The sequence below is a fragment of the Panthera pardus genome, unplaced genomic scaffold (assembly GCF_024362965.1).
Source record: "Panthera pardus isolate Hobbes unplaced genomic scaffold, ASM2436296v1 HiC_scaffold_27, whole genome shotgun sequence".
Taxonomy (NCBI): domain Eukaryota; kingdom Metazoa; phylum Chordata; class Mammalia; order Carnivora; family Felidae; genus Panthera; species Panthera pardus.
In genome coordinates this window covers 24094114-24106583 of record NW_026526843.1, presented here as the reverse complement: position 1 = coordinate 24106583, position 12470 = coordinate 24094114, and the positions used below count along the sequence as shown (strand labels likewise).

Genomic DNA, 12470 nt, shown 5'->3' with positions numbered 1-12470 from the left:
GTGGAATTGCTGAGGCATAAGGTAACGCTATGTTTAAATTTTTGAGGAACTGCCAAACTGTTTTCCATACAGGCTGCAACATTTTATATTTCCACCAGCAACATTTGGTAGTTCCAATTTTACCATATCTTTATCAACACTTATTTATTACCTGTTCTTTTATCCACCACCCTAGTGGATATGAAGTTGTAGTTTATGGTGACTTTTGATGGCACTGCCCTGACGGCTAATGATGTTCATTTTCCTTTTTTAACATTTTTTAAAAATTTATTTATTTTTGAGAGACAGAGAGAGACAGAGCACAAATGGGGGAGGGACAGAGAGAGAATGAGACACAGAATCCAAAGCAGGCTCCAGTCTCAGAGCTGTCAGCACAGAGCCCCATGTGGGGCTTGAACTCACAAACCCTGAGGTCATGACCTGAGCCAAAGTCGGACACTTAACCAACTGAGCCACCCAGGCTCCCCAAGGATCTGTTCATTTTCTTAATTACCATTTATATGTACCTTCTTTGGGAAAATGCATATTCAAAAACTTTGCCCTTTTTAAAAATTGCATTGTAGACTTTTACTGTTGAGTTAGAAGGTATTATTATATATTCTGGATACTAAATCCTTATAGATATATGATTTGCAGATATTTCCTCCCATTGTGTTTTCAAATTTTTACCCTTTTGCTGATCTCTTCTTTTGATTGGAATATTTAATATATTTTACATTTAATCTAATTACTGATAATTTAGAATTTATGTCTGCTATTTTGCTATTTGATTTTCATATGTCTCATGTTTTTCCTTCTATTTCTTTATTCCTTACTTTGTGGTAAATATATATTTTCTAGTATATTTTTCAATTCTTTTGCAGTTATTTTAATAAATATTTGAGTTATCTCCTTAGCAGTTTTCCTGAGGATGACAATTAACATCATAACTTGAAAACATGTACTTCAATATAATGCAATCTTAATTTCAATTATATATACACATTGCTCCTGTATATCTCAGTCCCGTATACTACTTCCCATGAACTAGATCTTAATACATTATAAGTATATCAACTCAGTTTATTTTTTTTATTATTTTTTACAGAGAGAGAGTGTGAGTAGCCAAGAAGGGAAGAGAGAGAGAGAGAGAGAGAGAGAGAATCTTAAGCAGACTCCATGTTCAGCATGGAGTCCAACGTGAGCTCAATCCCACAACCCTGGATTCATGACCTGAGCCAAAATCAAGAGTTGGATGCTCAAATGACTGAACCACCCAGGCGCCCTTCAACTCAGTTTCTTAATTATTGTTTCATGCAGCTTTTAAAAATCAGATAGGAAAAAAGAGTTATAAACCAATAATGGACTTAATATCATATTTTATATTTTACTATATACTTACCATTACTAGTGCTATTGATGGATTGATTCGTTGATTAGAATTACCATATAGTGTCTTTTTATTTCATCCTCAGGACTCAATTTTCTGGCAAAAAATTCTCTATGTTTTTGTTTATTTGGGTGATATGTTAATTTCTCCTTTATTTTTGAAATATAGTTTTGCTAAGTATGGAATTCTTGGTCAACATTCTCTCTGTCAGCACTTTAAATATACCAGCTCATGGCCTTCTGGCCTTCAAGATTTTTGTTGGCAAATTGTTATAAATCTTATTAAGCTTTTCTTCTTTTTTAAAGTTTATTTATTTACTTTGTTGGGGGGGGAGGGGCAGAGAGAGAGGGAGAGAGAGAGAATCCCAAGCAGGCTCTGTGCTGTCAGTACAGAGCCTGGTGCAGGGCTTCATCCCACAAACCATGACATCATGAGCTGAGCTGAAATCAAGAGTCGGACGCCCAGAAGACTGAGCCACCCAGGTGCCCCAAAATTTTCTTTTATGTGATGATTTACTTCCCTCTTTCTGTTTTTATTTTTTTATTTTTATTTTTATTTTTTTTTAATATATGAAATTTACTGTCAAATTGGTTTCCATACAACACCCAGTGCTCATCCCAAAAGGTGCCCTCCTCAATACCCATCACCCACCCTGCCCTCCCTCCCACCCCCCATCAACCCTCAGTTTGTTCTCAGTTTTTAACAGTCTCTAATGCTTTGGCTCTCTCCCACTCTAACCACTTTTTTTTTTTTCCTTCCCCTCCCCCATGGGTTTCTGTTATGTTTCTCAGGATCCACATAAGAGTGAAACCATATGGTATCTGTCTTTCTCTGTATGGCTTATTTCACTTAGCATCACACTCTCCAGTTCCATCCATGTTGCTACAAAAGGCCATATTTCATTTTTTCTCATTGCCACGTAGTATTCCATTGTGTATATAAACCACAATTTCTTTATCCATTCATCAGTTGATGGACATTTAGGCTCTTTCCATAATTTGGCTATTGTTGAGAGTGCCGCTATAAACATTGGGGTACAGGTGCCCCTATGCATCAGTACTCCTGTATCCCTTGGATAAATTCCTAGCAGTGCTATTGCTGGGTCATAGGGTAGGTCTATTTTTAATTTTCTGAGGAACCTCCACACTGCTTTCCAGAGCGGCTGCACCAATTTGCATTCCCACCAACAGTGCAAGAGGGTTCCTGTTTCTCCACATCCTCTCCAGCATCTATAGTCTCCTGATTTCTTCATTTTGGCCACTCTGACTGGCGTGAGGTGGTATCTGAGTGTGGTTTTGATTTGTATTTCCCTGATAAGGAGCGACGTTGAGCATCTTTTCATGTGCCTGTTGGCCATCCGGATGTCTTCTTTAGAGAAGTGTCTATTCATGTTTTCTGCCCATTTCTTCACTGGGTTATTTGTTTTTCGGGTGTGGAGTTTGATGAGCTCTTTATAGATTTTGGATACTAGCCCTTTGTCCGATGTGTCATTTGCAAATATCTTTTCCCATTCCGTTGGTTGCCTTTTAGTTTTGTTGGTTGTTTCCTTTGCTGTGCAGAAGCTTTTTATCTTCATAAGGTCCCAGTAATTCACTTTTGCTTTTAATTCCCTTGCCTTTGGGGATGTGCCGAGTAAGAGATTGCTACGGCTGAGGTCAGAGAGGTCTTTTCCTGCTTTCTCCTCTAAGGTTTTGATGGTTTCCTGTCTCACATTCAGGTCCTTTATCCATTTTGAGTTTATTTTTGTGAATGGTGTGAGAAAGTGGTCTAGTTTCAACCTTCTGCATGTTGCTGTCCAGTTCTCCCAGCACCATTTGTTAAAGAGACTGTCTTTTTTCCATTGGATGTTCTTTCCTGCTTTGTCAAAGATGAGTTGGCCATACGTTTGTGGGTCTAGTTCTGGGGTTTCTATTCTATTCCATTGGTCTATGTGTCTGTTTTTATGCCAATACCATGCTGTCTTGATGATGACAGCTTTGTAGTAGAGGCTAAAGTCTGGGATTGTGATGCCTCCTGCTTTGGTCTTCTTCAAAATTACTTTGGCTATTCGGGGCCTTTTGTGGTTCCATATGAATTTTAGGATTGCTTGTTCTAGTTTCGAGAAGAATGCTGGTGCAATTTTGATTGGGATTGCATTGAATGTGTAGATAGCTTTGGGTAGTATTGACATTTTGACAATATTTATTCTTCCAATCCATGAGCAGGGAATGTCTTTCCATTTCTTTATATCTTCTTCAATTACCTGCATAAGCTTTCTATAGTTTTCAGCATACAGATCTTTTACATCTTTGGTTAGATTTATTCCTAGGTATTTTATGCTTCTTGGTGCAATTGTGAATGGGATCAGTTTCTTCATTTGTCTTTCTGTTGCTTCATTGTTAGTGTATAAGAATGCAACTGATTTCTGCACATTGATTTTGTATCCTGCAACTTTGCTGAATTCATGTATCAGTTCTAGCAGACTTTTGGTGGAGTCTATCGGATTTTCCATGTATAATATCATGTCATCTGCAAAAAGCGAAAGCTTGACTTCATCTTTGCCAATTTGGATGCCTTTGATTTCCTTTTGTTGTCTGATTGCTGATGCTAGAACTTCCAGCACTATATTAAACAGCAGCGGTGACAGTGGGCATCCCTGTCGTGTTCCTGATCTCAGGGAAAAAGCTCTCAGTTTTTCCCCGTTGAGGATGATGTTAGCTGTGGGCTTTTCATAAATGGCCTTTATGATCTTTAAGTATGTTCCTTCTATCCCGACTTTCTCAAGGGTTTTTATTAAGAAAGGGTGCTGGATTTTGTCAAAGGCCTTTTCTGCATCGATTGACAGGATCATATGGTTTTTCTCTTTTTTTTTGTTAATGTGATGTATCACGTTGATCGATTTGCGAATGTTGAACCAGCCCTGCATCCCAGGAATGAATCCCACTTGATCATGGTGAATAATTCTTTTTATATGCTGTTGAATTCGATTTGCTAGTATCTTATTAAGAATTTTTGCATCCATATTCATCAGGGATATTGGCCTGTAGTTCTCTTTTTTTACTGGGTCTCTGGTTTAGGAATCAAAGTAATACTGGCTTCATAGAATGAGTCTGGAAGTTTTCCTTCCCTTTCTATTTCTTGGAATAGCTTGAGAAGGATAGGTATTATCTCTGCTTTAAATGTCTGGTAGAACTCCCCTGGGAAGCCATCTGGTCCTGGACTCTTATTTGTTGGGAGATTTTTGATAACCGATTCAATTTCTTCGCTGGTTATGGGTTTGTTCAAGCTTTCTATTTCCTCCTGATTGAGTTTTGGAAGAGTGTGGGTGTTTAGAAATTTGTCCATTTCTTCCAGGTTGTCCAATTTGCTGGCATATAATTTTTCATAGTATTCCCTGATAATTGTTTGTATCTCTGAGGGATTGGTTGTAATCATTCCATTTTCATTCATGATTTTATCTATTTGGGTCATCTCCCTTTTCTTTTTGAGAAGCCTGGCTAGAGGTTTGTCAATTTTGTTTATTTTTTCAAAAAACCAACTCTTGGTTTCGTTGATCTGCTCTACAGTTTTTTTAGATTCTATATTGTTTATTTCTGCTCTGATCTTTATTATTTCTCTTCTTCTGCTGGGTTTAGGCTGCCTTTGCTGTTCTGCTTCTATTTCCTTTAGGTGTGCTGTTAGATTTTGTATTTGGGATTTTTCTTGTTTCTTGAGATAGGCCTGGATTGCAATGTATTTTCCTCTCAGGACTGCCTTCGCTGCATCCCAAAGCGTTTGGATTGTTGTATTTTCATTTTCGTTTGTTTCCATATATGTTTTAATTTCTTCTCTAATTGCCTGGTTGACCCACTCATTCGTTAGTAGGGTGTTCTTTAACCTCCATGCTTTTGGAGGTTTTCCAGACTTTTTCCTGTGGTTGATTTCAAGCTTCATAGCATTGTGGTCTGAAAGTATGCATGGTATAATTTCAATTCTTGTAAACTTATGAAGGGCTGTTTTGTGACCCAGTATATGATCTATCTTGGAGAATGTTCCATGTGCACTCGAGAAGAAAGTATATTCTGTTGCTTTGGGATGCAGAGTTCTAAATATATCTGTCAAGTCCATCTGATCCAATGTATCATTCAGGGCCCTTGTTTCTTTATTGACTGTGTGTCTAGATGATCTATCCATTTCTGTAAGTGGGGTGTTAAAGTCCCCTGCAATGACCACATTCTTATCAATAAGGTTGCTTATGTTTATGAGTAATTGTTTTATATATCTGGGGGCTCGGGTATTTGGCGCATAGACATTTATAATAGTTAGCTCTTCCTGGTGGATAGACCCTGTGATTATTATATAATGCCCTTCTTCATCTCTTGTTACAGCCTTTAATTTAAAGTCTAGTTTGTCTGATATAAGTATGGCTACTCCAGCTTTCTTTTGGCTTCCAGGAGCATGATAAATAGTTCTCCATCCCCTCACTCTCAATCTAAAGGTGTCCTCAGATCTAAAATGAGTCTCTTGTAGACAGCAAATAGATGGGTCTTGTTTTTTTATCCATTCTGATACCCTATGTCTTTTAGTTGGCGCATTTAATCCATTTACATTCAGTGTTATTATAGAAAGATATGGGTTTAGAGTCATTGTGATGTCTGTATGTTTTATGCTTGTAGTGATGTCTCTGGTACTTTGTCTCACAGGATCCCCCTTAGGATCTCTTGTAGGGCTGGTTTCGTGGTGACAAATTCCTTCAGTTTTTGTTTGTTTGGGAAGACCTTTATCTCTCCTTCTATTCTAAATGACAGACTTGCTGGATAAAGGATTCTCGGCTGCATATTTTTTCTGTTTAGCACACTGTAGATATCGTGCCAAGCCTTTCTGGCCTGCCAAGTTTCAAAGGAGAGATCAGTCACGAGTCTTATAGGTCTCCCTTTATATGTGAGGGCACGTTTATCCCTTGCTGCTTTCAGAATTTTCTCTTTATCCTTGTATTTTGCCAGTTTCACTATGATATGTCGTGCAGAAGATCGATTCAAGTTATGTCTGAAGGGAGTTCTCTGTGCCTCTTGGATTTCAATGCCTTTTTCCTTCCCCAGTTCAGGGAAGTTCTCAGCTATAATTTGTTCAAGTACCCCTTCAGCACCCTTCCCTCTCTCTTCCTCCTCTGGGATACCAATTATGCGTATATTATTTTTTTTTAGTGTATCACTTAGTTCTCTAATTTTCCCCTCATACTCCTGGATTTTTTTATCTCTCTTTCTTTCAGCTTCCTCTTTCTCCATAACTTTATCTTCTAGTTCACCTATTCTCTCCTCTGCCTCTTCAAGCCGAGACATCGTGGATTCCATTTTGTTTTGCAATTCGTTTAAAGCGTTTTTCAACTCCTCGTGACTGTTCCTTAGTCCCTCGATCTTTGTGGCAAGAGATTCTCTGCTGTCCTGTATACTGTTTTCAAGCCCAGCGATTAATTTTATGACTATTATTCTAAATTCACTTTCTGTTATATTATTTAAATCCTTTTTGATCAGTTCATTAGCTGTTGTTATTTCCTGGAGATTCTTCTGAGGGGAATTCTTCCGTTTGGTCATTTTGGAGAGTCCCTGGCGTGGTGAGGACCTGCAGGGCACTTCCCCTGTGCTGTGGTGTATAACTGGAGTTAGTGGGCGGGGCCGCAGTCCGACCCGATGTCTGCCCCCAGCACACTGCTGGGGCCACAGTCAGACTGGTGTGTGCCTTCTCTTCCCCTCTCCTAGGGGCGGGATTCACTGTGGGGTGGCGTGGCCCGTCTGGGCTACTTGCACACTGCCAGGCTTGTGTTGCTGGGGATCTGGCGTATTAGCTGGGGTGGGTAGGCAAGGTGCACGGGGGCTGAAGGGGCAGGCTTAGCTCGCTTCTCCTTAGGTGATCCACTTCAGGAGGAGCCCTGTGGCAGCGGGAGGGAGTCAGATCCGCTGCCGGAGGTTTGGCTCCGCAGAAGCACAGAGTTGGGTGTTTGCGCGGAGCGAGCAAGTTCTCTGGCAGGAACTGGTTCCCTTTGGGATTTTGGCTGGGGGATGGGCGGGGGAGATGGCGCTGGCGCCTTTGTTCCCCGCCAAGCTGAGCTCTGCCGTCCGGGGGCTCAGCAGCTCTCCCTCCCTTTGTCCTCCAGCCTTCCCGCTTTCCGAGCAGAGCTGTTAACTTATGACCTCCCAGACGCTAAGTCGCGCTTGCTGTCGGAACACAGTCTGTCCGGCCCCTCCGCTTTTGCCAGCCAGACTCGGGGGCTCTGCTTGGCCGGCGAGCCGCCCCTCCGCCCCGGCTCCCTCCCGCCAGTCCGTGGAGCGCGCACCGCCTCGCCGCCCTTCCTACCCTCTTCCGTGGGCCTCTAGTCTGCGCTTGACTCCGGAGACTCCCTTCTGCTAATCCTCTGGCGGTTTTCTGGGTTCTTTAGGCAGGTGTAGGTGGAATCTAAGTGATCGGCAGGACGCGCTGTGAGCCCCGCGTCCTCCTACGCCGCCATCTTCCGGAACCCCCCTCTTTCTGTTTTTAATATTCTTTCTTTGTACATGGTTCTGAATTTTGATTATGATGCACATAGGTGTGGATCCCTTTGAGTTTATCTTACTTGGAGAGTTTTGAGACTTTTGGATATGGGACATAGTATTTTTCATCAATCTTGGGAAATGTTCAGCCATTATTTTTAAAAATAATCTTTGTGCCCATTCCTCTCTTCTCTCCCTTTGGGACTCATGAGATGTCTTTGTTGGTATTCTTGGTGGTGCCTGACAAGTTTCTGAGGCTCTGTTTAATTTTCTTAATTCTTATTTTCTTTCTGTTTATTGCAATGAATAGTTATAATTGACCTATCCTCAAGATTACTGGTTCTGGGGTGCCTGGGTGGCTCAGTTGGCTGAGCCTCCAACTTCAACTCAAGTCATGATTTCATGGTTCGTGGATTTAAGCTCCATGTCAGGTTTTGTGCTGACAGTGTGGAGCCTGCTTTGGATTATCTCTCTCTCTCTCTGCCCCTACCCCGCTCAAACTCTGTCTCTCACAAATAAATAAACATTAAAATTCTTAAAAATTTTTTAATGTTTATTCATTTTTGAGAGAGAGAAAGAAAGAAAAGAAAGAAAAGAAAAGAAAGAAAGAAAGAAAGAAAGAAAGAAAGAAAGAAAGAAAGAGTGAGCCGGAGAAGGGCAGAGAGAGAGGAAGACACAGAATCTGAAGCAGGCTCCAGGCTCTGAGCTGTCAGCACCGAGCCTGATGTGGGGCTCAAACCCACGAACCACCGTGAGATCATGACCTGAGCCAAAGTTGGACTCTTAACTGACTGAGCCACCCAGGCACCCCAATCTTAAAATTTTTTTAATGTAGGGGTGCCTGGGTAGCTCAGTCTGTTAAGCATCTGACTTTGGCTCAGGTCATGATCTTGCAGTTCATGAGTTGGAGTCCAGCATCGGGTTCTATGCTAACAGCTCAGAGCCTGGAGCCTGCTTCTGATTCTGTGTGTGTGTGTCTCTCTCACTGCCCCTCCCCGACTCACTCTCACTCTCTCTCTCTATCTCAAATAAGGTAATAAACATTAAAAAATTTAAAAAACTGATATTACTGGTTCTTTCATTTGTCAGTTCAGATCTGCTGGGGAGTTCCTTTAGTGAATTTTTATTTCAATTATTGTACTTTTCAGCTTCAGATTTTTTAATGAATTTTCTAGCTTTATTTTATAGTCTCTATTTATTGAGATATTGTTCTCATACTTTATGTATAGACATGATTTCCTTTAGTCTTTGAACAAATTTATAATTGATTTAGTCTTTGTCTATTAAATGAAATGTCCAGGCTTTCTCAGTGAGACTTTCTTTTGACTGCTTACTTTACTGTGTATGGACCATTTATATTTGTTTCTGTGCGTGTTTCATAATTTTTGTGGAAATCTGGACCTTTATATAATATAATGTGGCAATTCTAGAAATCATAATCGACTTCCTTTACTCAGAATTTATTTTTATAGTTGTTTGTTTAGTGAATCTCCTGTACTACATATTTAAAGTCTGTATCCTATGTCAAGTATGGCCACTGAAGTCTCTGCTTGGTTAGGGTATCTGTCAGTGAATTACTGGAGAGATTTCCTTAAATATTTTTAACCAAAACATTTTCTAGGCTTTGACAAGGTGTTCTGTGTGCATGTTGAAGTCTGGTGTCAACATTCTGGCAAGCAATTGACAATTCTGCCTTAGTCTTCACTGTTTGCTGTACAGAGCCTCTATAGGACCTCCAAAGATGAGAGCATAGGACATTTCAGATCTTCCTGAACATGCACAGACCTTGCATATGCACTTGGCCTCAATTTCCAGGAATATGCAGGATGTCTTCAAAGCCCACAATATTTGCCAACTTTTCCTTTTATGTTTTTAGTCATAATATTATTTGGTCCAACTGTTATCACTGCCTCAGGAAGCAATTATATTAAACAGTTGCCACTTATTGTTTTTGATTCTTTTGATAGCCCAGGGAAATGCTGTTCCCAGTAAGTTCAGAGTCAGATCAAGCAAAAACATTCCCTGAGAGTGGGGGTTTCTGAGTAATTGCTAGATGAGTCTAATAATGGCAGTTCTCTAGGGATGGGGTTTTAGGGAGTTCCAAGCCTGTATTTCCCCTTCTAGTATTATTCAGTAGCTGGTGTTAATGCACTATGATTACTAGACTGATTTCAAGGATACCACAGAGCTGAGGAGAAGAAAATGAGTATAAGGGCAAGCAAAACCTGCTGTTATTTCCAAGATTAACCATTTTTCTTGAATAAATGCTTCTTGAATGCTTGTAAATATTTGGTTAATTTCCAGAGTTTTGGAAAAAATGGTTTTAATAATTTTTACTACTGTTTTTGTTTTTGTGGAGGAGCTGACTTTCAGACGTCCTTACTCCACTATTCATAAGGTACTAGCCCCATTTTGTACAATTTAAAGATTTTTTTTGACTTTTCATCCTGGAACCATGGCCCAATTTGTCTGTAACCTTGAGGAGAAGGCCCTGATGCTGGTAAATGCTGCTGTGACTTATGTGAAGCCTTGACTGGCCACATTTTGGCACTATGCCAAGGTTGAGATGATTCACCTAACCCCTGCTGACATCCCTGCAGCTATTCAGAGCTTGAAAAAAAATAATCAAGAGTGCTCAAACTGTTAGCTTCAAACAGCTCACAGTTAAGCTCTGCTAACTGGTTTTGGTGGCCACTGAGGTGTGGATGCGGTTTTATGTCAGTGAAATCATGGGTAAGTGTGGCATCATTGGCTATAATGTTTGAGGACCAATCTTGAACATCTGTTTATGGTTTCTTATTTGAGTGTTCTTGGACCATGTGTGATCAGACTGGTATTTGAATAAAATAATATAATGTATCAAAAAACCAGTTTTTATATATTCTTATTATATTTATCTTTGATATTTTCTAATTTTGTTAAAATTTAAAGTAGGATAGATTACTCACTTATAAATTATGAAGTATAGTGAAGAAAAGAACCTTTTGCTTTTTGTTTATCCTGTACCCAGAGATCTTCCTAAATTACATAATCCATTTTGATAGTTTTTCTTTAAAGTGGAATTTCATTTTTAAAATAATTTTTTAATGTTTATTTTTGAAAGAGAGAGAAAGTGTGAACAGGGGAAGAGCAGAAAGAGAGGGAGACACAGAATCTGAAGCAGGCTCCGGGCTCTGAGCTGTCAGCACAGAGTCCATTGCAGGCCTTGAACCCACGACACATGAGATCATGAACTGAGTCGAAGTCGGACACTCAACTGACTGAGCCACCAGGTGCCCCTAAAGTGGAATTTTTTTAGTTTTCTAGATCAACAATTAAATCAACCACAAAAACAAAAAAAGTTTCTTGTTTTCTAATATTTACACTAATTATTTTAGTCTCTTATTATATTGAATAAAACGTATAAACAATTGGCATGGTTGCCAATCTCATTGACTTATTTCTAATTTATTTAAATTGACTTCAGTAATCTACAAATAAAATATTTGATGTTGGCTTTTCATGAGTAGTATTTTTCATAATTACTATTCATATTTTATTAAGAGTCATACTAAGAATTTGTTGTGGAATGCTATTAGATATCTTTTCAGTATTTAAATATATAACCATATGGTTTTCTTCACTTAACTTGTTAATATAGTGTGCCTTATTTATCTATTTATTAATGGTTAAAATGATGAACCATTCTTACAATTTTACAGTTAACTTTACTTGATTATTTTGTGTTATTCTATTTCCTGATGATTTTGATTGTCAATATTTCATTTAAATGTTTTGCATGACATTAATATATTGTTTTTGTTTCTAAATGAAAGAATAACTAAAAACTCAATTCAATTATAATTTCCTTATCTCTATCATTGAGGTGAGACTTTTAGATTGCTTTTATTACCTACAAACTCCCACTCAACTGGTTGATTTAATATATTTTGTACTTTTAGTTCCCAGCTGCTATTATCTATTGCACTAGTACATAGATTTTATTTCAACAATTCTTATAAGAACAATAATAAAATCTACAATAATTACGAGGAGTATAAGGAAAAGGAAGAGCAGATAAAATTGGTGATGGGTTAGTTAAGACCTACAAACAAGGGGTGATTGTCATTACTGAAGAATACTCCAGAATATCATATTAATAAGAGAGAGATACAGAGAGACAGAGGAGGAAATATAAAGCTCATTAAAGAACATAATAGGCAAAGGGAAAAGGTGGGATTCTTTTTTCCTCTAAGATTAATACCATGCCTGTAACTGCATTCCATCATTGGACTATGGTCTATTTTCATCAGTTCTGTATTTAATGTCAGTCATTACAGAGACAACTATATATTTTCTGGTAGGTATGGTTAAGATGAACTATGTGATGTGAATATATTTTTAAGTGTCATCTACCTTACATTATTAGAGTAGAATTAACTTAAATAAAGTGAATTAATTCCTAAAATAAGATTTGGGTTAATCATCTCTGATTCTAAACCTGGAACTCTGAGAGGTTTTAGTTGTTCTTGTTGCTGCTGCTGTTGTTTTCCTTTTTATTTAAAAAAAATTTAGACTTACAGAAAACTGATAAAGTCATACAGAAGTCCTATATTTCCTTCATCTAACTTCTCCTAAGA

At 38.7% G+C, this 12470-nt stretch overlaps 1 pseudogene; it reads left to right on the top strand.

The window, feature by feature from the left end:
* Positions 1-10306: 10306 nt before the first annotated feature.
* On the top strand, positions 10307-10616 carry LOC109250701 (ATP synthase subunit g, mitochondrial-like; annotated as a pseudogene).
* Positions 10617-12470: the final 1854 nt, after the last annotated feature.